Genomic DNA, 26,414 nt, shown 5'->3' on the forward strand with positions numbered 1-26,414 from the left:
CTTTTGGTATGGTTCCCATACTTTGTTCCTGCATTCCTTTGCTATATGTCCAAGCTTGTTACATGCATAACATCTTACCCGTTTCATATTCCTCCTGTAGCAATCAGCAGCTTTGTGACCAAACATATTGCAAGAAAAGCAATATCCATTAAAGTACTTGGAATGTGATGATCTTTCTGCATGACGGTCTTGAACCACTCTTCTTCTGCATCTAGCTGCAACATGTCCAAGATTATGACATACATAACATTCAACCTTATTCATTGGAGGAGTAAAAGATTTTCTTTGAAGAATTTCTTTCCTTGGTTGTTGATGGGGTTGACCTCTCATTTCCTTGTTGAGCATTTTAGATTTTACATTAGATTCCATTGTCTTACTAGATTCTTCTTGAACAGATTTATGAAAACCAAGACCATCTTTGATAGCAGGAGACCTTTGATTACTAAGAATATCATCCAAGATCTTAGTACTATCTTGAAATCGTAAGAGCTTATCTTTTTCTTCTAATTTATCTTTTAGAATATTTACCTCAACCTGATGTTGCTCTTCCTTTTCAAGATACTGCTTCTTCATGTTTGCTTCAACATTTCTTCCTTCTTCCAACTGATGTCTTAGATCAAGAACTTCATTTTCTTGTTTTTCATGAGCTTGGAGTAGTTCTTTATTCTACTTCTTTGATTCTTCAAGATCTTCCTTTAGCGAGAGGATCGTAGCTTCAAGCCTTTCATAGTAACTAGATCTATCTCTGAGTTTCTTGATAGTTGTGCTTCTTTCATTTACTTCATTTCTTAATGATGTCACTTCATCCTGCAACTTTTGACATTGATTTTCCTTATCCTTGAGTAACTTCCTTACCTTGTTTCCTTCCTCTAGTTGAGCTTTTAGTTTGGTAAATTCTTCTTTGAAAGCACATTCCCTTTTGTTCAATATGTCTTGTTGTTCTCTAATTTTGTTTGTAAGCCTTCTAAATACTGCCTCTATTTGATATCTTTCTTGCTCACCCATAAGAGAAAATTCAGTTGCTTCGCTATCACTTTCATCATCTTCACATGGAAGGATACTAGAGGATTACAAATTCATACCTGATACATCTTTTTCATCTTCATTCTGAAGTGATTCTAAACCTGAAGTGCTTCTTTCACATAATCCCCAATCGATGCTCCCACTGTCATAGACTTTCTGAGATGTCTTCTCCTTCTCACGTGCTTTCTTCTTAAGCTTCTTTCCCATTGTTCTATGGATCTCCTTCAAGCGATAAAGCTTCTTCTGAGGACCTACTCTGATACCAATTGTTGGAAATAATATTGAGAAGGGGTGGGGGGGTGAATCAGTATTATCAAATCAATAAACCTTTTCATTTCCATACTTAGATACATATACGCTACTTCAATTAAGGGAACCCGCGTGTATACGCAACTGTGTCTAATTCAACTAGCATATATCTAGAATACTTATGATTCAGTTAATCCATTAAATGTTGATCTTTAGTTAGTGCTTCATAACTTCATTAACGATATGTATAGTAAGCAGGAGCAGTAAAATAAAACAGATCATCACACACAAGAAGCACACATGAACACCATGATATAAGGTGGAAACCCAATGTGGGCGAAAACCACCTGCTGCAAGTCATCTCTATCTTCTTTTAATAAGAAACTCATTTTACAATAGTTATGTACTGGTGTAGTGTTATACCAATACGCAAGCTTCTACCTGCAGAGGGCTACAACCCTCTCTCGTTTTCCAGACTCTCCTTGATGGGAGCTACAACCCCCTTAGCTCTCGTACTAGCTGATCCATTTACTAATATGTAGGTGCCTGCCTACTGAATGATTCAATCTTCACTCGTTCTCTAGCTGCTACTGGAAGGGAGCTACCACCCCCTTTGCTCTTGTACTAGCTGATGTACTAGTATGTAGGCGCCTGCCTACAATCTCCTTTCATCCTCAAGGGACCACATTTCATACATTTTTAGACTGGATACTCCTGAAGCACAACACTATGATCTGAAGGCCACGTTTCATCCAATTTTCATATTGGACCCATCAATATCATTGAAGCACAAAAGCAATCAATACTGAATCACTGAAACCATGTCAACAAAAATTGCAGTCACTAGAACACAGAGCAGAACACTGAACTCTGCAACAATATTCATATCCAACTGTATCATCAAAATTATGCATCAGAGTGCATACGCTACTTGGAAGTGCTGAACCAGCGTGTATACGCAACTTCACCAAAGTGAACCAACGTATATATCATCAATTACTTATAACTTGATGCACTTCTTGACTTCAGAGATATCCAGATTATTACATATGCAAGGATAATATGTGTGTTAGAAACCAGATCTAGTCCATCAGATCACATAAATATGAGTCATTATGATCCTGATCCATTATTAGATCTCATCCATCACCACTGAAGCTAAACACAATCAACCAAACAGAATATGCAGAATACTGACACCATTAAACAATCATCAAAACTTATCAACAACCAGAACCAGCTGTAACTTCAAACATCATAGCTCAAATGGTATACGCTACTACAATGAACCAAACCCGCGTACATACGTGCTTTCACCAAAGCCAACCCGCGTACAGATCTATAAATATTCAATCATGACTTGCAGCTATTTCAAACTTAAGTTATACCCAGTTCAGAACATTACATGCGTCAGTATACAGATCTAGAACAAGCATAATCAACCATATAGAGATAGTTCATTTCAAACCATTTGATCCCGATCTATCCTTAGATCTTGTTCTTCATTAAACGGTGAGATTCCTCCTTAGCTCAGATCAAGCAATGCATCATAAACCCTTTACCTACATACTGGATCTCATACTTCATCAGATATTCAAGTCTTTTCCATGCCCTTGCCTAATGATCTTCTTCTCCTTTTATAGTCTGAGGCCTTACTCAATACCACGGTCCAAAACCATAATAAAACAATACCATGGACCCAATACTTGGGATCAATACTTATGATGAGATACCATGGTCCAAAACCATAGGTCCAAATACCAAGGACTTAATACCATGGACCAAAACCCAATGTACGCGCCTTCCCTTGCATGAAAGTCCGTGTATACGCATACGCACCTTTTGATCTATGATCCTGCGTGTATACGTGACTTTGATAAGAGTAACCTACGTATACCTTATTTTCTTCATTCTTTGTAGTCTGATCATCAACTCTTTGCTACTGACCTACTACACTATGATCTGTCATCTGTGTGATTTTCCATCAAGGACAACACCTGTCTCATAATGCCAACAATCTCCCCCTTTGGACTTGATGGCAAAGCTAACTCGTCATTACTGAACTATCATCTGATTCCTTTGGGCTGCCCTGCATCCCATGCATTCAGTCACATCTAATATTTTTTTTGTAGATTCATCTAGTTATAAATAAGTGAGATGTTCTTCTATGAGTGGGTTGCCATCAAGTACAACACATGCATCATAATGCCAACATTACATGCGTTGACAAGTGTGAAGAATGTCTTCCATTGGGGAGATGTATAGCAAAAAGAATTTGATGCTTTGAAGCTGAAGATCAGTTCAGCATCGGCATTGGCACTTCTAGATCTTAGATAGCCATTTGAGATTCAAATGGATGCTAGTGATTATGCCATGGGAGTAGTTCTTATGCAGCATGGTAAGCCCATTTCATTTCATTATGAAAATTTTAATGGGGTTGTAACTAACTATCCCATTTATGAAAAATAAATTTATGCTTTGGTACAAAGTGTCAACAATGGAAGCACTACTAGATGGGAAAGGTTACCATTATCCATACCGACCATCAACCATTGCATTATTTACAGTCACAGTCAAAGTTGCAGCAGTCACAACATTTCAGATGGATGGGTTTTCTACAACAATTTCATTTGGTTATCAAGTATAAAAATGGAATCTACAATAAGGTAGTTGCTATCCTTTCAAGGCATATTGTAAATTCATCTGTTATACTCAAGCATAGTTATGTTTTGCATGAAAGTTACAATGAATAATATGCAAATGATAGTGACTTTCAAGATGTGTATGCAAGCTTGAGTCAAGGAAACCAAATTGAAGAGTTGGATTATCATGTACATAATAGTTTTTGGTATCATTTTGGGCAAGTTATGTATTCCACAGGGAGAAAGAAAGAATATCACAAGGGAGGTGCACACTTCATTGATTGGTGGACACTTTGGTGTAGGCAAAACAATAGAAAATCTCCAAAGGTATTGTTATTGGCCACACATGTTTGATAGTGTTTCTCGTTTTATAAGAGGATTTTATTTGTGTGCAACAAGTAAGCCTAGCAATAGGAAACTTGTATTGTACACTCCACTTCCAGTACCTTAACGTCCATGGGAGAGTATCTCAATGGATTTTCTAGGAGGTCTTCCATTGTCAAGGAAAGGTCATTATTACATGTATGTAGTTGTAGACAGGTTCAAAAAAATGTGAATATTAACACCATGTAAAAAGAAAATTATAGCTAAACAAACAACTCATATTTTCTTCCAAAACATTTGGGTTCATTTTGGTTTTCCTACTTCTATTGTAAGTGATCAAGATTCTTGATTTTTTGGGAATTTTTGGTCAAATTTGTGGGACATGATGGACACAAAGTTGAAGAAGAGTACAACCTTTCATATGTAAATAGATGGACAAACTGAGGCAGTCAACAAAGCAGGTCATTCATATTCTTAGAGGATATTACAGAAAACATCCCAATTTGTGGGATGAACAATTGCATTACATACAACATGCATACAATAGGACAAAGCATTCTTCCACAAACACATTGCCATTGGAGGCATTTTATGGGTACTTGCCAAGATATCCATTGGATTTCATCTTTGAGAAAGATGTCACCATCGATTGTCACAATGACATCAATAAGGAAAGTAAGTTCATAGAGAAAAGTTAGCTGATGCATCATACAGTGCAGGAACAGCTTGAGAAAAGTCAAAGCAGCTACAAGGCAAGGGATAACAAACACCGAGTTGATCACAAATTTCAAGTTGGCGATGAAGTTTGGTTATATATTAGAAAAGAGAGACTTCAAGGGGAAGGTAAAAATATTAAGCCAATCCATTATGGTCCTTTTAAAATTCTGGAAAAGATTGGTAACAATGCATTTAAACTTGATTTGCCTCCTTATATGCACATATACCCTGTTGTTAATGTTGAGAATTTGAGATTGTTTGAACCTATTTTGATTGACGATCAAGAAGAGTAGGCTCATCTGCCATCAATAGATGATTTCTCACCAGAATATCTTGATGAACTTCAGCAAGATCTCATACTTGACAGAAGAACCAAAACTTCGAAAAGAGGGGATGTCAAATACCTTAGAGTGGGACTCAAGGGACAAAAGCCTTGTAAAGCCAAATGGTTGTAGATTGAGAGGGCGAGGGAGTTTTACCCTCACCTCCTGAACAACTGATAGTATATTTTGGGGTCCAAAAGGCTTCTAGTGGGGAGGAATGATCAGGTCCTTAGTATTTAGCTCAAAATTCAAAGTTCTCGGAATGGCTCAAAAACAATCCTAACGCAACTTGTTTCACTGAAAACCGTGTTCGTATGAGGAAGTTATTGAGTTCTGTTCACTTTTCTAAATAGGAAAAAATTGCAAAAAAAATGCCCGTCACTACACAGTCAAAAGTTCATACTGCTGACATGGCAAGTGACTAGGCAGGGTCAACTTTGGTCAACATTCAATCACAGTTTGATAAGTGGCATATTTGTATTGGGTTTTAGATGGTGATGTTGCGTAGTTCTATTAGTTGGTTTTGGACCAATGGGAGAATGCCACATGGTAATCCTGGAGGCTACCACATGGCACCTCCCAATATCCTAGGTAGACTCAATAATGGAGAAAAAATTTATTGGAGGCGTCAGGGGTTTGACCTCGCAACCTCCCTCCACAGACCAAAGCCTTCTACCAAATCCACTACTAGTTGTTGCTTGCCCCTATAGCAGACCATACATACTTAAATTGCAATGATTATTGGTATGGTGGTTAGGGGAGGGCCATCCCGTACGCCATCCATCCCCATGTGAACCCAATGACAATAACTGCAAACAGTTATGGTTATGTTAACCGTTGGGCTCCAAAACTGTAACGGTCTCCCCATGTGAACGCAACAATGTCACAGCAAATAGTTAATGCGATGGCTCCAGCGTAGACCATGACCCTAACAGTTAGCGCCATGCGAATGGATCTGATGGCTATGGTGGAGGTCAGCTAACCTGGTAGCCAGCACTATGAAACCACAATGTTAACAAACCACGACATGTGTCACCTCTAACGAAAGCCGCCAACGGTTTCGGAAACGACCAAGTTTATCCATGTAATTAAGTGCTAATCTCGATTTAGCATTCAACTAATTTACAGTTAACTATGAGATTAAACTGGCAAAGTTTTGGTGGTTCCAACATTTTTGGTGCCAACTCCTAATTTAGCGGCCCTAACTAGAGTCATTCTAGTTTTGGAGGATCTTTTCAAGGCAAAAACTATTAGAGGCATAACTAGAGAAATTTTCGACCAAATTCAGTTCAGGAAAAAGTGTTCCGAGATAACTTTGACATTCTAAACACATTGATGCAGGTATGAGGAGCAGTAGAGTTTTGTAAACATGTTTTCCATATTGAGCTAATATAGAGGCCCAAACCATGGAAGCTGGACCAAGGAGATGTAGCCTACGAGGGTGAACTCCTTCATCAAAACACTGTGTTAACATGTCCCTTTGATGGTTTGTTGTACTTTGAATGTTTTTTGTTCAATTCTTGTCTTTTAAGTTATTTTTTTCATGTCTGACACATAAAACTTGATGAAATTTACCTGTTTGAATCACCAAACAACGTAAAGAAATCTATGCACATGAATCAATGAGCAAGCACATGTTTAGAAATCTATAATTGAAATTAGCACAACACAACTAACATTCAATATCAGATCATAGTCTCAACTGGGTCTTTCTCTGAACTAACATGCATGAGTTTCTCATGAGGGTATCTTCAGTTAACTGGAGTAATACTTGTGGGTGCACCAATGTGCTAACTAACTGTTAATACTCTATTAGTTTCGCAAACAGTTATAACTAATTTAACTAAACATAACTCAGTAAACTGAGTTATCTAATTACAACTCACAATTTGTTAGATGATCCAAAAATAAAATATTATCATAGGTTATAAAGTTGGAATAAAATAATTATTAATTTAAGATATTAAATTAATAATTATTATTCTAGAATATTTAATTATTTATGGAGACATTTAGAATTAGTATATTGTTGTAACAAGATATGACTCTCCAAATGTGTTGTATCTTAGGCTCTATTTTAGGAGATTTGTTAGCTAGTTTTTTTGAATAGCATTTATTGTAAGTGGACACTTGTTATTTAATAAGTGATCCGTAATTAGAGGTAGTTAGGACATTAAGCTTATAAATAGCTCATTGCAAGAGTGTTTTGTTGTTCAGGTGTAAACTCTTGCAAAATCAATATGTAATTGTTTTTTTTTATTAATAAAATACGTGTCTAAGAACACTTCTGCCATTATTGTGGTATCAGAGCTCTAGTAATGCTACAATGGATGTGAGGAGGAGATTCCAGCTCTACAAGTTTTTGGAAAACTCCATTGAATTGATCAGCAAATGATTGGTATGAAATTGTCCAGTTTTGTGTTCAACAAACAAAAAAATTCTTATTGATTTTAGATTTTTAATCTGCAAATCAATTTGTGTATTATTATTAGATTTCTTTTACTGCTATTCACGTTCCATGATTGTCAGTGTTTGCTGCCATCTATTTTCCATAATAAGCTTCGCAGCCTTCCTTTTTTGAAGTCGAGAACCAATGTAAATGTAAAGCTTGTGATAATGAGTGTTTGGTTAGCCACAAAAGTTGGTTGAGATCTTGTTGCATAGTTGCGCCCTGCAAATGCTACTGTGCATGGTCTGTTTGTGAAATCAACGCTGGTGAGTGAGAGCATAGAACAGAGAAAAAATTCCCAGAGATCCTGAGGCATAAGTATCGCCATCCTATTCCGGGCTAAAGGAATTTTAACTTCAAGGATCGCTTGTTTAGCAGCCTTGGAACAATTCATGTTGTTGAGATTGCTTATGTCAAATTCTGGGATGACCTGAGGATAACAAGTTTCCTGACAAGAATTTCGTGAAGAAGCACACCAAGCCGAGAATCTGTCGATGGCAAATGCCAGCAAGAATACCAATGGATCGTAGTTCTTTATCTGTACTGCAAAGACAAAGTGGTTGGATGGGAAGCATGTGGTCTTCGGTTAGGTGGTAGAGGGCCTTAATATTTTCAAGGCCATCATTGCAATAACAAGAAGCCTCCAATAGCCGTGGCTATAATATTTGGTATATGACACATCTATTCTAAATCCATCAAGCCAATTCTCCCACTCCCACTAATAATAATAGAGATACACAGATCACGGCTCTGCACCCCATTTCAAAGTACACAAGATCAAAATTGATTGGTCTTCTTATCCAGAGTAGAAGCTGGCTTTCCAATCCTTAGCACCCAATGCGTTTAGGTCGGTTCCATAGGAATCTTTGCCCAACATTTACAACACATCCAGACAGCGTGAGAGCTAGCCAGTATAGCAGCCAGGCAGCACTGCTAGCCAGTGTGAGAGCCAGCTAGCTAGCACCAGCCAGCCAGTGTCAGCCAGTCAAGAACTAGCCTAAAGGACAGGTAAAAAATCCAGCATTTAACAGTGTTTGTTTTATTTTTAAAAGGTGAATCTGAAAAGTCCTTGCTGGAGAGATAAGGAATATTTTTTTAATCTTGTAAATTCTTGGAGAGATAAGGCATATTTTAATTTGGAGAGATAAATTATATATTTTTTTATATAATGTTTTATTGGAGTAATAAGGTTTGTAATATTTGTGGAGTACTAAGTTTACTTGTAATTTTTTTGAGTAATAAGGAGATTTTATTTGTAATATTTTATTTGGAGTGATAAGTGTGACATTATAACCCAAAGTAATTTTAGTTTTAGGGGGGGTAGCTATAATTCACCAAGTTTTGCAAGAGCATCGTTGTAAAAGTCAAATTTTGAAAGTTACCTTGTAAATATTTGAGAAATTGACTAGAGCCAAGTGCAAAGCTCAGTCATTTTTCTCTTGTTTTAACGACTATATGAGGGTCAAGGCCAAGCCCCGATAGATCGTTTTTTTTTGCGTAGTGTGTTTCATGCCTTGTTGCCCATCTTGATATTTTTTTTCTTCTGAGTCTGCTTCTTGGTGCGAAGCTTCAACACTACAATGTCAAAGTTGATTAACTTGTTTTTTGATTCCGACAAACTTGAAGGAACAAAATCTTATAAAACGTGGCAACGCCTCATCGAAAGCACTCTCATTTATAACGAATTATGGCAGGGTATATGTGATGGTGATATTAAGCCGAATAAACCCACAGATGCAATTGCACTAGCAAAATGGGAAGTTAAGAATGCCAAAGCCTTAGCTCTCATTAAATCTTCTGTCAATGATGAAATGTATGTCCATATAGAAAATGCTACAGATGCATGGTCTGCTTTGAGAACTTTTAAAGACTTCTTTGATACTTAGCCTGAATCAAAGAAAGTTGATCTACAATTAAAATTTTTTCAACAAAAATTGACTGAAGGAGGTGATGTTCTTGAATATATCTCAAGACTTAAGAATATTAGGCAGGAAATCATTAATGTTGGATTTCCAGCAGTGGATGATAGTTTTATGGTCACAATTTTAATTGTTGGACTTCCTTCTTCCTACACACATTTTTTGGAGATTCTACAATTAATTGGAAAGTTAGAGAAACTAAAGTTTGATGAGCTCTGTGAAATGTTGACCCAACATGATAAAACCTTTGGGAAGAGAAGAAAGTTTGTGAAGATGTCTTTTTCACATAGGCGGCACTAGTAGATCATTGGCTGACAGTTCTAGAAATAGAGGCAAAGGGAATTTTAATCAGAATCAAGCAGCACATAATGTACAAAGTCGAGGTCGAAGCCAAAGCAGAAGAAACAACTTTAATAGAGGCAACAGTTCAGGCATGATTAATTTTCAAGGTAGAGGAAACAATTAAGGAAGAGGCTATTTTCAAGGACAAGGAAATAATAATCAAGGTAGAGGACAACCTCAAAATAGAAGTCAAAGCAGAGGCAGAGGGAAATCTTCAGGAAGAGGAAGAGACTTAAGTCAAATTGTGTGTCGAAGATGTGACAAAGTTGGACATTATGCTGAAGATTGTCGAACTTCTCTTAATAAAATTCTCAAGTTTCATCAGCACTCAGCACAATTTGCAAATGATCAAGATGATGATAACTCAGAATATGTTTTTACTTCCTCATCAGCATTACAACTTTCATCCTGTCTTAGAAGTGATTATGAAGATGCGTGGATCTTGGATTCAGGGGCAACTCAACACATGACTTGTTGACGTGATTTTTTTTGGAATTTTCAAGATTGCCAAATTAATTCCATTTATCTTGTAGATGATACAAAACATACTCCTTATGGAAAAGGAGTAGTTAAAGTTTTTCTCCCCGGCATTGGAGAAAAAATGATTTCAAATGTATGGTATGTACCAACTTTTAAGAAAAATTTGTTGTCTTTAGTCACAATTCAACAAGCACGACATCAGATAATTATGGAAGATGGATTAGTTAAGATTAATTCAGTCAAACAGAGCTTGCAAATAGTGATGACAGGTTATGAAGATGGAAAACTGTTAAGGATGAAAGGGACAGTTATTCCAAGGCATTCGGATTTTGTAGGGGTAGTGACTACAGGTATTTCACCTATAAGACTATGGCATGTAAGATATGGACATTTAAATTTTAAGAGTCTTTCTCAATTGCAGAAACAAGGGATGGTTAAGGGAGTACCAACTTTCAAAAAGGATAATGCAAAATGTGAAGCTTGCATTTATGGAAAACAAAGTCGAGAGAGTTTTCCAACAAGTTCATGGTGTGCAAACAGACGGCTACAACTAGTTCACAATGATATTTGTGGACCACTACAAAATTCATTCGGTGGTTGCAAATATTTCTTACTATTTATTGATGATTTCAGCAGAATGACTTGGGTTTACATTTTGAAGAACAAGTTAGAAGCATTTGAGAAGTTTAAAATTTTTTGCCAGCTTGTTGAAAATGAAGTCAAAGAAAATATAGGTACTCTGAAGACAGATAATGGGGGAGAATTCACTTCAAATGAATTCAAAACTTATTGCAGTGATAATGGCATAAAACAACATCTTACCAATGTTTACACTCCATAGCAAAATGGAGTAGTAGAGAGAATGAATCGCACCTTGTTAGGAATGGCGAGATCTATGTTAACTTTTAAAAGGTTAAGTCCAACATATTGGGCAGAAGCAATTCATACAGATGTCTACTTAAGAAACAAATCTCCAACTACTTCTTTAGACGGAATCAAACCTTATGAAGCTTGGTTTGGTTTCAAACCTCGAGTTAAACATCTTTGAGTTTTTGGATCAGTATGTTATGCCTTAGTTCTGAAAGAAAAGAGAACTAAGCTTGAATCAAGAAGTTCGAAATGCACAATGATTCACTATTCTGATGAGAAGAAAGGGTATTGTCTTTTGACCAATGGAAAATTTATTGTGAGAAAGGATGTCATTTTTGATGGAACAGAGAGTAAGAGTGCTGAAGAAATCGAAAATCTTCTTCACGAGTTAGAAACTAAGGGTAGTAAAAGAAAAGGAAACATGAAAAGTCAACCAACTTCACCAAATTGGTATGAACTTGATTTTCCTTCCTCTGAATATGAGTCATCCAATCCATCTACTTCAACAACATCATCTGGGTCTTCTAGAAGTTCATCCGCATCTCCAAGCAGCAACAGTTCTTCTGACAATGATTCTCCAAACTCTTCACCTGAACAACAAACATTAGTTTACATTAATCCCCTTTACAATAATGGGGACTTCTTAGAATCTCAAACAAGTGAGCAACAACTACTGAAATGGGCAGTTCAACTTTTGAAAGATGTAAAACCTGATGAACAGACTAAAATAGGAACAAGAAAGTCACACAGAAGTGAAGGAAATTTTTCCTTGATAGAAAATGATTTTACTGAACCTTCCACATACAAAGAAGCAGTAAAACATAAAGAATGGCAACAAGCTATGGTTGAAGCATATCAAGCAGTAATTGATAACAACACTTGGAAACTTGTTGATTGTCCACAAAATGTTAAACCCATAGGATGCAAATGGGTTTACAGAATTAAGTATAATAAAAAAGGAGAACTTGACAAGTATAAAGCATGAATTGTCGCAAAAGGTTTTGCACAGAAGGAATGCATTGATTATGAGAAAACATTTTCTCCTATAGCTAAATGGATCACCATTCGATTAACACTTGCATTGGCCGCTCAGAAAGGATGGAAAGTTCATCAAATGTATGTGAAAAGTGATTTTATCAATAGGGATTTACAGGAAGAACTGTATATGACACAACCACCAGGTTTTAAAATTGAAGGGAAAGAACATAAAGTCTGCAAATTGATCAAGGCATTATATGGGTTAAAACAAGCTCCTTGAGCTTGGTATGCAAAAATGGATGAATACCTTAGGAAAGTTGGTTTTCAAAGAAGTGAATCTGATGATACTTTGTATGTACGACAACAGGGAAAATATCTGGTGATTCTTGTTATGTATGTAGATGACTTGATCATTACTGGAAACAATGATGATCATATTGCATAGGTGAAAAAGGAGTTACATGCAGGTTTTAAGATGACTGATTTGGGATTACTTCACTACTATCTTGGAGTTGAAGTCTTCCAACATCCAAATCATATTTTCATTTCTCAGAGTAAATATGCAGCATAGGTTCTTCAATGATTTGGAATGCAGGATTGCAAGCCCGTTCTTACCCCCATGGAGCAAAACTTGAAACTTTTAAAATTTGAAGCGGGGGAAAAGGTTGACAGTACTACTTACAGATAGTTAATTGGAAGCATGATTTATTTGACAAATACTCGCCCTGATCTATCTTATGCAGTCAGTATGCTTTCAAATTTTATGCAGGAACCATGAGACAGCCACTGGAATGCAGCCAAAAGAATTCTTAGATATATCCAAGGAACAAAAGATTTTGGTCTTCTTTACACAAAGACTAAAAATTTTGTACTTGGTGGATATTCAGATGCTGACTTTGCTGGAAGTATTAATGATCGAGCATCAACATCAGGTTATTTAATGAACATGGGGTTAGCAGCAGTATCTTGGAGTTGTAAGAAACAAGCTACAGTGGCCACTTCTTTAGCAGAAGCAGAGTACATTTCAGCATGGGAAGCAGCGTGTGAAATTGTTTGGTTGCACAAAATTTTGCAGGACTTGGGCATTTCTCAAGCAAGACCTACATCATTACTCATTGATAGCCAGTCAGCCATCAAACTTGCCAAGAACCCAATTTTTCATTCAAAGACAAAGCATGTGGACACCAAGTATCATCAAATCAGATCTCCCATTGCCAAAGATGTCCTGAAGCCAGTTTATTGTCCTTCCGAAGATTAGATCTCTGACATTTTCATGAAACCGCTTGGCAGAATAAAATTTACTAAGTTCAAGGATGAACTTGGTATCTATTGTAATGTATCTTTGGATCATAGGGAGGAATGTTAGATGATCCAAAAATAAAATATTATCATAGGTTATAAAGTTGGAATAAAATAATTATTAATTTAAGATATTAAATTAATAATTATTATTCTAGAATATTTAATTATTTATGGAGACATTTAGAATTAGTCTATTGTTGTAACAAGATATGACTCTCCAAATGTGTTGTATCTTAGGCTCTATTTTACGAGATTTGTTAGCTAGTTGTTCTGAATAATATTTATTGTAAGTGGACACTTGTTATTTAATAAGTGATCCATAATTAGAGGTAGTTAGGAAATTGAGCTTATAAATAGCTCATTGCAAGAGTGTTTTGTTGTTCGGATCTAAACTCTTGCAAAATCAATATGTAATTGTTTTTTTTTTATTAATAAAATTACGTGTTTGAGGACACTTCTGCCATTACAATTAAACTCATCCTAGACCCCCAAAACTTAGGGAGAACATATACATGACTTCCAAAAGACTTCCATCTCGAAATTCCTAAGTTAACTAAGTCAACTTAACTTAGTTAACTCTTACAAGTTTCTATGAGAAAAGAATTTCAATTTTAATTCACAATTTAATTCAAGAACAAATTAAATTGGAAATTTAAGATCCTATTTTTAACATTTCTTGTTTCTATTTTCAACACTCCCTGTCAACAAGAAAGGAATTCAACTTGATCCCGATCCCAAGCCTTTGGAATATTTTGCATGCAACACTTCTCTCTAGTGTTGTTCCTACAGGAACTTCATAAAAAAAATAAAACATCCAACCTGAATCAGTATGATGCATTTGTCATCAAAGTCTCTAATAAAATTTCCTTTGTCAATTGAAAACTCTGCGCTTATGTTGACTCTGCCTTTCTACAGTATTGTCAACCCTTCTCTATGCTCATCAGTATCTGACTGCTCTAGCCTTTGTCACTCTGATCTCTGATTGCATCAATCCCATTGATTCCTCCCGCTACTATGTACTTTGGGTTCCCGTAGCAAGGTATGATCCATGAGATAAAACCTCTTAATGGACCCTATCCAATTTCAGCCCTCTTGGGACTATCACTTCACATCACCCCACCTCACACCTGAAGGTATAGCTTCATGTGATCCCTCTGGCCACATGGTTCGAAATCCCCCCCTATTGGAGGTCTCTACATGATTGGATGCCTCCACTCGGTCTCCTCGTAGCTGCTCTAGTTGTGGCTACTCCACAACTTCCTAAAGCTGCTTCTGAGGCTTCTTTTGGGGTTGCCTGTTGAGAGGTAATTTACTCTGCCTCTCAACCACCAAATCTCTAACCTTTTCCTTGCTCCTAAATTCTTGGAATACATCTTGTACCTCAAGTGCATACAGGTTCTTGGCTAGTACACCAATTTGTTTCATCTGTCCCATCGTCACGGAATTTTCTGAAAAAAAATGTTGATTTTAAATCAACGATATCTTCTTCATCCAAGCATCAATTCGGCTGATTTTTTTTTTGAATTTGGATATTTTTTCGCAAGTAATCTGGGTCTTCTATTTTTTTCAGAAAATTTTGTACAAAAATTCAGATCTTCTCTGCAAACTGGCGGCCCAAAAAAAAATCATGCTTCGATACCATGTAGAATTACCTGTAGATTCACAAGATCATGTAATTTACTAAAGCACGGGACAAGAATATACTTCTACTTTCAACCAGCAGAAGCCAGTAGATCGATTAAAACAATATGAACAAGTAGAAGATAAATCAATGGGACATAACACAATATGTATCTGGGGAAAGCCTCAGCTGAAAACCCCCACTATCTATATTGCATTAAATCATAAATCCAAGATGATAATACAATTCTTGTTCTCACAAGAACAGTCCCAGCACTTAATATGATCAATATCCCTGCTCACAAGAAAGCTCAATCCAATCTATAGCCTCTTCTACTGCTCTCCAAACCCCTGATTCCTTGCCCCCTTGGTCAAAGAATTTGGATGAACATAATATGCTCTGCTCAACCTTGAGCTTAACCTGCACAAGTATTTCCTATCCTTTGCCTGATGACTTCCTTTGGCCAATAATTAGTCAAATTTATAAGCCTCCAAGCTTCTAATTCTTTGCACAATTCCTGAGAGAATTAGCCTGCATTTAAAGGGAAATTCCTCATCCATAATTGCACAATCCAAAATTAGGTCCTTCTCTTATTGCATGCATGATATTTACAACTCAGTAAATCGTAAAACTGATAGTACACTGTCCCTACACTCTAGTCTCAACTAGGTCTTTCTCTGAACTAACATGCATGAGTTTCTCATGAGGGAATCTTCAATTAACTAGAGTATCACTTGTGGATGCACCAATGCACCAACTGACTGTTAATACTTTATTAGTTCCACAAACAGTTAGAACTAGTTTAACTTAACATAACTTAGTAAACAGACTTATCTAATTACAACTCACAATTAAACTCATCATGGACCCCTAAAACTTAGGGAGAAGATATACATCACTTCCAAAACACGTCCAACTCGAAATTCCTGAGTTAACTAAGTCAAATTAACTTAGTTAACTATTACAAGTTTCTATGAGAAAAGAATTACAATTTTAATTCACAATTTAATTCAAGGACAAATTAAATTAGAATTTTTGGATTCTATTTTTAACATTTCTTGTTGTTATTTTCAATATCCCATGCATGTACAACTCAAATCATCCATGCACATGAAAGCCTCCCCTATTCCTAGTAGAGCTACACCATATCTCCCCACAATTCAAAGGGCCACAACCCCTTTCAGGTAGGGCTGGGATTTCAGCCATTATTTCCTATTGATGTGGCCATACCATTTGTAGCCATTCGGGAAGATTAAGCTCACATCCAGTCCAAATCTGACAAGGTTAACAACTTCATTGAGCACATTCAACACATCTTCCAACAAGTCCACGATATATTGGACATAGCCAATGCTAAGTACAAGCAGTGCCATGATCAATATTGGGTTCCACTAGGTGGGTGACAAAGTTTGGCTACATTTATAGAAGGAGTGCCTCGCTGGACCCCACTACAAGCTTCACCCGCTCTGATATGGGCCATACACCATCACCAATGTTGCAGGTGACAATTCCTTTGAGCTCATCATTCCATCATTCCCTGTTCTGCACCCAGTGTTCAATGTAGACCACCTTCGGCCATACTCTCCACCATTGTTGGACACATATGACATTGCAGAACAACTCACACCAACATAGTTAAACCTAGACTACATGGGACATGACACAACTAATCATATCATGGATACATATATTAATAACACTCACCAATAGAGGATCCAACTATATCAAGTTGTCAAAGTAGGCAAGTGGTTCACCAAGGCATGTGGTTCAATAGGAACCGTGTTCAACAAAAACTTCCTCACCTCCTGGAGGCTCTACATGCAATGGGGACCATTACTTCCTAAGGAGGGAGGACTGATCTAGGTGCATATTGGTGGCCACCCACCTATTCTACCTAGACCTCTAGTTTGTTTTTAGCATTTTCCTTGTTTATTGCAACATTTACTATTTTTAGGTGCTTTTTCGAGTCCTAAACTTCCGAAGCAGTTTTGACCCCCTAAACGACATTTTTTTGAGATCTGTAACCACCTTATATCCTTAGGTAGGGGAATTTTGAAAATATTCTAGTACTCAAAGAGATATTTCCAACAAGGTCTTATATGCGCCAAATGAAGATAATATGACCAAGTTACGACCCTAGGAAGTTGGCTGCTCAACTAACCCCAACGGGGCCCACAAACTCTTGGTGTTCCATCTTCTACAGTTAGGATTTTGTGTGTGTTTATGGTTTTCCCTATTGTTCAATAATAAATAGGCCCTTGAGCCTCATTATAACACAATTCAGAGGCATGTAGAAGCCACATCTCTTCTCAAAGATAAGCTACCATCGCCCAAGCTAGTTTATTTCCATTTCTGTTTGTAAGCATATTTCAGTATTTGATATTAATGAAATGAAGTGTTATTTTTGTCGCATCTCTCTATTTATGGTTATATATGTGATTTATTGCATTCTTGTTTAAGTTCAGATCAAGAGCTCACCTACCCCAACAACGATGATATGCATGCCCCAGTATGCACAAGAGGTCCCTCCTTACCTACATCTAAGGAACTAGAGAATGCCTAAATGCTACCTAAAATCTACAAATGAAAAATTCCACTGACATTTATTACATATCATTTTCTCAATGTGCTAAGAGTGCAGACAAACAGGGAAAAATTGAGTGATACATGCTAAAAGAGGTACAATAGACTGTCTATTGACATAAGTGTTAGTGTTCAAAAATATAGAAGAAGGTTTCAAACTCATATAATCCAATCATGATTGTAGGTAGATTATCCCTAGCATTTAAACCAACATAAACTAGAATTTAAATTACCCATGACATTCAGTTATAAACCCTTGCAATAGAAATATTTGATAGGATCATATATAAATATCATAAGAGGAAACAACAATAAAATGTTGGCCCCACAATATTTAAGATGAGATAATAGCAAAGAAGAAGTAGTCTCTCACCAATTTCTTCTATCTCGCATCACCCTTTTCCATCTAGAATGGATTTTTGCATATTTTACTTGATTTAGGATAATGAGGAGCTCAAATTTGTATAGTGAGGATTATGATATATGAAGAATGATGAAGTGCTAGTACATCACTTAGGTCCCCCATTGTCGGGTACAAATATACATGCATATTAGAGCCCACTTTGTGCCTAGACAAAAAATGATATTAATCGATCTTTTAGTAAAAACTCACATTCCTTTACTTCCTTCTGCAACATTTTCAATCAAATGCTTGAAACATGGTGGTTATCTGGAATTGGGGAGGACAAAAGAACTGGTGCAGTATGATTAGGATGAGATTTTAGGAGTGCTTCTAAATCAAGCTGGAACATGAGACTATTTTAATATGATAACATACAAGAGTTCATCTGCTCAAGCCATTGTGGACTTCTTCACCTGAAACAGATTACAAAAATAAATGGTATTTTAGGTGTGCATGTCATCAATGAAGCATAATGATTGTTTTCATTTCCCTGGGATATTGTGATTTGCTTCCCTTGAAATTTCTATGTTATTAGTTAATGATGGAAATCATCAAAGTGGATATTGTTTGTTGGAGAGGTAAATCCCCTCTACGGATAGAGGCGATCCCTACTAGCTCAGAGTGGGTCTAGCAACAATCAGTCAATGCTACTATGCAAGTTCCTAATTGCAATTAAACAAGAGGTAAAGAGCACCTACTTGGATTCCAGCGCTGCTGTTTGATGAAGAGATACCACCTTCGCTCCTTCGCTTTGGCTGGTCACGATCCTCCGCGATCTCCGCGAATAGATACTTGCACACACGAAGAGGAAACAAACACAAGCGTGAAATCTAATAAAAGCAACCATACATCAGTCAGAAAGGATGTAATTCACATTAACCATTGCATAGACAAATGAGAATGGAACAATAATAGTAGTCATCTATTATTGATCAAGCAGAGAAGAGTACAACCAAATGTTTTGACGTCGGTAACCTTCTCAGGAGGGGCCAGTCAGCAAGTGTCTCAAGCATTCACCTTTGGAAATAATTCTCCCAAGACAAGAGATATCTCTCTCTCACACAAACAACACAAAACAACCTTCCCTAAGCTATCATGCACTTCCACACTTATCACACCCAATACCTATAGTAGCAGCAATCTGAGCACTATAAGCTCTACACAATCCAAGCTATTCCAAACTAGCTGCTCATGGTAATGGTGGAAGCTTATATAGGAGAAGGAGCCTCCTAAAAGGGTGGAAGGATGAGCTTATCCTTAAGGGAAGTGGTTGCAAAGGGTCGAACAGACATGCCATAGAAGGGAGTCGATACTCACAAGGCCAACAACCAAGTCTGGAGTTATCTAGAAGGCTGGCTGTTGGAACAAATTCACCAAAACTGGATCAGCGCGGGTGCATAACTAGTCTGGCACGCCGACGTCACAAAGACATAATGGAAAAGGCCATGTCAGCGCGGGTAGATACAAACAGAGACTGTGCTGGTCATGAAATTCGATTAGCGCGGAAAAGTCATGTGCTTCCGCACTGGCAGCGCACGTGGTCTGTTATGAAGTGCCAGTCATCACGGATATTTTAGAAACAGACGCGCTGATGAGGAAAACTTTGGAAAAGTGGGTTTTTGGCCAGTTTAGAAGGCATGAACTTGATTATTGTGAATTCTTGACACAGTAGGGTGACTGACAGGGAGACAGTGACAAATTACTGTGTAACAGATGCCCCCTAAAGCATGAAGACCGAGAGAGTGGGAGGGGTGAAATGCTTTACAACACTCGCCGAACTGGAACACCACCAGGAAGGACCGAATATCTTTGATAATCAAGTACATGCAGTATAGGCATGGGCGCAGCCATCCGAAAGACATGCGAAAAGGTCTGTGGAATGGACGCAGCCACCCAGCTAAAGAGACCTGAATAATGATAAGGTATGGTCGCAGCCATCCAAGAAGACTCAGGTATGGGCGCAGCCATCCATCAATGAGTCATGTAATGATCATCCACAAAATCGCAACCTGGATCATAACAGACAAATATCCAGGGTCTTGCGCTCTGTCCTGTCCCGAACAAAGTACAAGTCCAAGCATGCGAATACATGAGCTGAAGTCGAACATGCATGAACATCGTCTGATTACCAGTCAATGATGAAAACTGTTAACAGACGCGAGAGGTACCACCAATAATGACAATGGTCCTCAAGGTACTATAGGTACAATCTGCGGCGTGTGAATCAATGAGCTGGTGTCGAACACCCGCAGAATCATCCGATCGGAGGCCAATGATGAAAACCTCGCGTCGAACATGAAGAACCTGCCATTGAGGCATGCAGGCTCTAAGGCACCTGAAGGGAGTCTCTAAGTCACCTTCCTGGATAATGAGCTGAAGTTGACAGGAAGTGACCTTGATCGAAGGTGGGCCATAATGTTTCCCACATCATCGACACGAGACAGAGGTAAAATGATTTGTGTGAGATAGCAGATGAGGTTGTATTATTGCAGAGGTCAACTTCTCTTGAACATATTGGCGGCACGACAGTGGATTTGGCAGTATTTGACATCAAATGAGCAGAGGGTATGATGACGATGGCAATGAGCAAATGAGAGGCCAAATAGGATAACCCGTACCCACGGAGGTCAGTTGTGAAACAAAATGAGAAATTCCCACCCGACACGAATGCAGACCAGTGCCATGTTCAAGAGCGACATATTGCCGACGCAACAATTGCAGTTCCATTTTCCCCACCATTTCTGGCAGGTACCCCGGTTATTTTTGGATGACAAGCTTGACGGGGATAGCATATTCTTGAAGAGTGTCATTTCGACAATGCCCGATGTCATCAAGTGTTTAACGAGCCTGACAAAGGAAAAGCTCGGCGTCTTTTCTTGTTTAGAGAGTCTGAAAAGACAGCAGAAAAGGAGACTCCGGGGGGGTCCTTTTTCGTACAGTTGCGTCTCTCGAGCCTGAAAAAGTATAAAAAAATGCTCGAAAGAACCGCCCGACCATTACGATCGAGGAGCACTTTTCGTAAATAGTGCCTCCGACCCGAAAAAGTAAAAAAGCGGTCGGAAACACGTCGTTTTAGAGCCAATAACGAGTGCGAAACGACAAACACACGGCAATCTTTTTAAGTTACACGGTCGGAAAAAGAGCTTAAAACGACCGCCTCTCGTTCCCTTTAACGAGCTGAAAAGAAGCTCGGCCATCTTTTCTTGTTTCATGTCGGAAAAGAGCTCAAAGACGACATTTTTTGGGACCAAGTGATTTTAGCGATTCGGAGGACCTGCACAGTAAAAAAACCCGCATAAATCCGTTCGACATGTTAAAAAACATATTAAAACATGTATAAGAGTTTGACAGGAGTGCAAAATCCATGGTAAAAGCATGACAAAAACCCACATTTGCAAAATCTATAGTTAATTGAGCCATTTTTACTATAAATAGAAGGGTAAATAGTCATTTTTACCATTGTTACCATATTGAGCCTTCGAGAACGTTGTGAAGCTGTGAAGTTGACGGAGCGAATTCTTCCCCGTGCGGACACCATTCGTCGAACGGCTTGATCCAGGTAGGTTCCCCTTGCCATGCGCTCCATTTTGAGTCCTTTTGGTAGCATTTTAACGGTGGAATTCGCCCTTTTGGGCAAATTCTTTGAGCGTGGATGCGCTCTCGGTCAGCGCGGATTTCCCGCTCGGGGCCGCGCTGATCGATTTAAAATTACACGTACCACCTTTTGGGTCAGCGCGGAAAACACGTGTTCTTCCGCGCTGACCCAATGAAAAAACACAGGGGCGCCATTTTCAGCGCGACTGTTTCTAAAACAGTCACGCTGGCGTGGAAAAAATTGATTTTTTACAAAATGAACGTACAATTTTCCACAAACAACATTCTAATGTTTCTTCATGGCTTTGCAGGGCACAATGGCTTTTGTATGGCAAGAGAGAGCCCATGATAACGAAGATATAGCCGCATATGCACTTGCCGAATGCCGGAATGCAATGTGGGCATGCGGTTTCCTGAAGTTCTTCCTGACCCCGCGCCTGAGGGCGCAACCTGACTTGCTGGAGTTCCTGATCAGAGCTTGGAATCCAATAGATGGGAAATTCACCATCCGCGGCCAAGACATCGAGTTCGATGCCTCGGATATCTATTTCTTGACTGGTTTGTCGCGCCGGGGCCAGAGGCCCAGCGGCGAGACTCTGGACCAGCTGATGGCTAGAGTATGCCCAGGAGCTGAAAAGACGCGGAGTGGGAAGGTTGCTATCCCGACAGTGCGGGACATGCCTCTCCGCACGATACTCTTCCTAGTGACACGGGCAGCGGGTTCCTTGGCCAATTATGAGGCCTCGAAGAACCAACTGTTGCTAGCTCTGGAGTGCCTACAGCCCACCATCTTTGACTGGGCGACTGCTGTGACCACTAGCATGAAGAGGCAACTAAGCAACTGCCGTCGTGGAGAGACGAAGCAGTTTGCATATGGGTCGCTTCTCCTCCCACTCATGCTAGAGTGGGTGTTGGATTTACAGTTACAGACGATGGCTGTGGACCCACCTAGAGGTCCCCGGGAGACGAGGGCCAGCCGATGGGCCCGCGTCATGCCACGTGGAGGTGGTGGTCGCCCAGTATCTTGGGGAGTGTATTTCAGAGAGTGGCTGGACCACCAGGTCATCATCGTGGAGGACTAGCCATATGCCGGCATGGACTTCCGCAATGATCCTAACATGCCACTGCCCGCAGGAGAGCATTGGGATGATGGAGGTATGTCACTTGATCTTATTTTAACATTTTTTGATGTTTTTGGTTTTTCATGTACATGTCTTAATAAATGTCACCGTATGCAGATGTGGGACCTGTGAGACCCATTGGCCTAGCCTTAACGGCACGGAGAGAGGGGCAAGGAGCTGGAGCCCTGGCCTTAGTTCCTCCAGGAGTGGATACGTCGGAGACTGTGGCCCGCAACCTTGAGGGTTTGCTGGAGGGAGTGCCGGATTACCAGGGGGTCGAGGAGGTCCCGATAGAGCATCAGATCCACACAGTGGGGGTGGCACCCAGGATGCACCGCCTTTTGAGGCGGGTGGCACGAGCAGCTGTATGCTACAGAGAGCATAACCCAGCACACTAGTCGCCTAGGTTTACTTCCACTGATGTTTTGAGAGACATATGTCTCGGATGTACTGAGGACAGTGACTCTATTTTTGACATACACACTTATTTTTGAGCGCCTTAGTGCGCCACACGATATATATATATATACATACCGATTTTTGGATGGATCTTGTTACATATGATGATGTTTTGTTTATGCTATGCAAATGTTCAGTACAAATGTAATCTTATGTATGAATTGCACAACATATGACCCATATATTTTAATTTTTTAAATGCAAGCTTAAAAGCACACACAGCACGCATGCAAACTATGCTTGGGAAATATCTTATTTACATATGCTTTACTCTATTATGCTTTCTATGCTTTCTTGTATGATGTTATCTATTTCGCAAATGTCTGTCTAACACATGGTTTGCCAATGCATCAGTCAACGTGTTTAATCGTCTCAGAATATGTTGATATGTGATATAGTCAAAATTCCTTTCTAACAATCTGACACGTAGATACAACCTTAGGATACGTTGGTCTCTGACGGAATATCGCCCGTTGAGTTGATGAATGACAAGCTGGGAGTCCAGGTTTACCATCATTGCTTGAATGCCGAGATCAACTGCTTCGGCTAGTAGCTCAATTACAGCACTGTATTCGGCAACATTATTAGTGGTATGACCGAGGCAGACTCCTTGAAGATCTAGCAACTCTCCGTGAGGATCGTAGATCGCCCACGCCGCAGAGGACAAATTGCAAGTACTACGGCAGGCACCATCAGCGAAACCAACATAAGGTGCACTAGACATCTGCACAAGAAGGAGAAAACACAATAAGAGGCAAACACGCCTTCACACCAAAGCAAAACATGAAATCATGCACACAAAACACACTAAACACACGTATGTACAAACTGAGTGCACGAAGTCATGCATAATATTTCTTCAAATACAGCCCGTTGCAGGGCTTGTCAAGAGGATTTCCTTCGTAATCAATCAACTCATATGCGCCCTTTTGTAAAACTCTTTTCACGATATAGGGACCTAGCCACATGGATTCGAGTTTTCCTGCCCCCAGCTTATCTTTAGCTTGATCATAGAGCAGTACTAGATCTCCCTCAAAGAAGGAACGAGGATGAATGTTCTGGTCAAAGTGAGCCTTGACTCTCTTCTTTTGCGCTTTGATAGCCAGAGAAGCTAAACGACAGGTCTCGTCTAACCGTTCTAGGTAAAGAAGTCGTTCCTCCACCGGAGTGGTGTTGGGAAGCAACTCGACAGCTAATTTCAACGAAGGAATCTCACATTCGACGGGAAGGGTGGCCTCCAGTCCGTAAACCAACTGAAACAGAGTGAAACTGGTGGCGTCCTTCACAGAAGTCCAGTAGGCCCATAAGGCTGGGAACAGCATCAGATGCCAATTAGACTTGTGTGTATTAACGGTGCGTTGAAGCATAGTGATCAAAACTTTGTTCACTGCCTCAACTTGTCCGTTGGATTGTGGATAGTACGGTGTCGAACTATCTTGACGCAAGCCTAGTTGGGTCGTTAGTTCCGTCATCATGTGATTACGGAAATGCTTTCCGTGATCCGTGACAATAGCCTGAGGGACTCCGAAACGAGTAATGACATGATTGAATAAAAATTGCGCCACTGTGTAACCGTCTTCGTTCAATGTAGGCATCGCTTCGGCCCACTTGGTGAAATAATCCACGGCAACGATGATGTACCCATGCCCCCCGGCCGAACGAGGGTTACAGGACGTATAATCGATGCCCCATTTGGAAAATGGACCTATGGTGACAACAGGGTGCAGTGGTGCAGGAGGAGCACGCATTTTCCGGTGGTATACTTGGCATTCATGGCATGCGCGAACGGCAAGAATGCAATCTTTGAAGATAGAAGGCCAAAAGTAACCAGCACGGAGAATTTTTTGGGCGGTAGCATATCCGGACATGTGACCGCCACAAGCACCAGAGTGGCAGTCATTCAACACCCGCTCAGCTTCCTCGAGAGTCAAACATCGGCGGAGAACAGAATCAACACCGAGGCGGTATAGGGTATCGCCCAAAATGCGATAGGGTTGAGCTTGGTGACAAATTCGCCGTCGAGCATCTTTCGATACATTTGGATGGAAGGAAGATGTCTGCAAATATACGATAATGTCCCCGTACCACGGGTCGAGGGTGCTGATGAGAAACAATGTTTCATCCGGGATATGCTCCTCCGAACGAGATGGTGCAGAGTGAGATGGTAAGGAGCAGAGCAGTTCAGCAAAGACCAGAGATTTCTTAGACTTGGCCGCAGTGAATTCCAAGTCGAACTCTTGGAGGATTACAATCCACTTCGAGTATTTGCCCCCCAGCAGCTGACGTGACAAAATGTAGGTCATTGGGTTGCAATCAGAGATCACGGTCGTTGAGCGCAACAGGATATAATGCCGGAATCGTTGGACGGCGCAGACAACTGCCAATGCCAACTTCTCGACATATGCGTAGCGAGTTTCCGTATCCAGAAGGTTGCGACTAAGATAATAAATAACGTGCTCGGTGCCGGCATCGTCATCCTGCACTAGAACCATGCCGATGGTGGTGTCAGCGGCAGCTAGATAGAGAGTGTAATCACGGTGGTAGTTCGGAGGTCTTAAGAGCGGAGCCGAGACAAGAAGGTCTTTAAGGCACTCGAAAGATTCCTAAGCGATAGCATCCCAACGAAAGGGTGTGTCTCGCTTTAATAACCGTGTGAAACCCTTAGCCACCTCGGCATAGTTCGGAATGAATCGTCTGAGAAAATTAGCTTTACCCTGCAAGCTCTGCAATTGCTGCAAAGAGGCAGGGGGAGGAAGATTTAAAATGGCCTCGACTTTGAGGGGATCCAGACGGATGCCTTCCCGGGAGACGATGAACCCGAGTAGTCGGCCAGATTGTACGCAGAAGACACACTTATGCGGATTGAGTCAAATATGGTAGTGTCGACAGCGGAGAAAAATTTCACGTAGATGAGATGGATGGTCTTGTCGCTTAGCTGAATGAGCTGGGAGGTCATCCAGGTAAGGTTGTACGATGTGTCGAATATCATGAAAAGCATATGACATCGCACGCTGG

The 26,414-nt window shown here is 39.6% G+C and overlaps 1 pseudogene; it reads right to left on the bottom strand.

Moving 5' to 3' along the window:
* The window catches only part of LOC149241564 (chloride channel protein CLC-c-like), a 65,973-nt pseudogene that overhangs the window by 32,332 nt on the left and 7,227 nt on the right, over window positions 1–26,414 (bottom strand).

This window comes from Pinus tabuliformis, chromosome 8 (assembly GCF_031772625.1).
Source record: "Pinus tabuliformis cultivar Carrire ecotype Pingquan chromosome 8, CPIR1, whole genome shotgun sequence".
In the NCBI taxonomy this organism is placed as follows: domain Eukaryota; kingdom Viridiplantae; phylum Streptophyta; class Pinopsida; order Pinales; family Pinaceae; genus Pinus; species Pinus tabuliformis.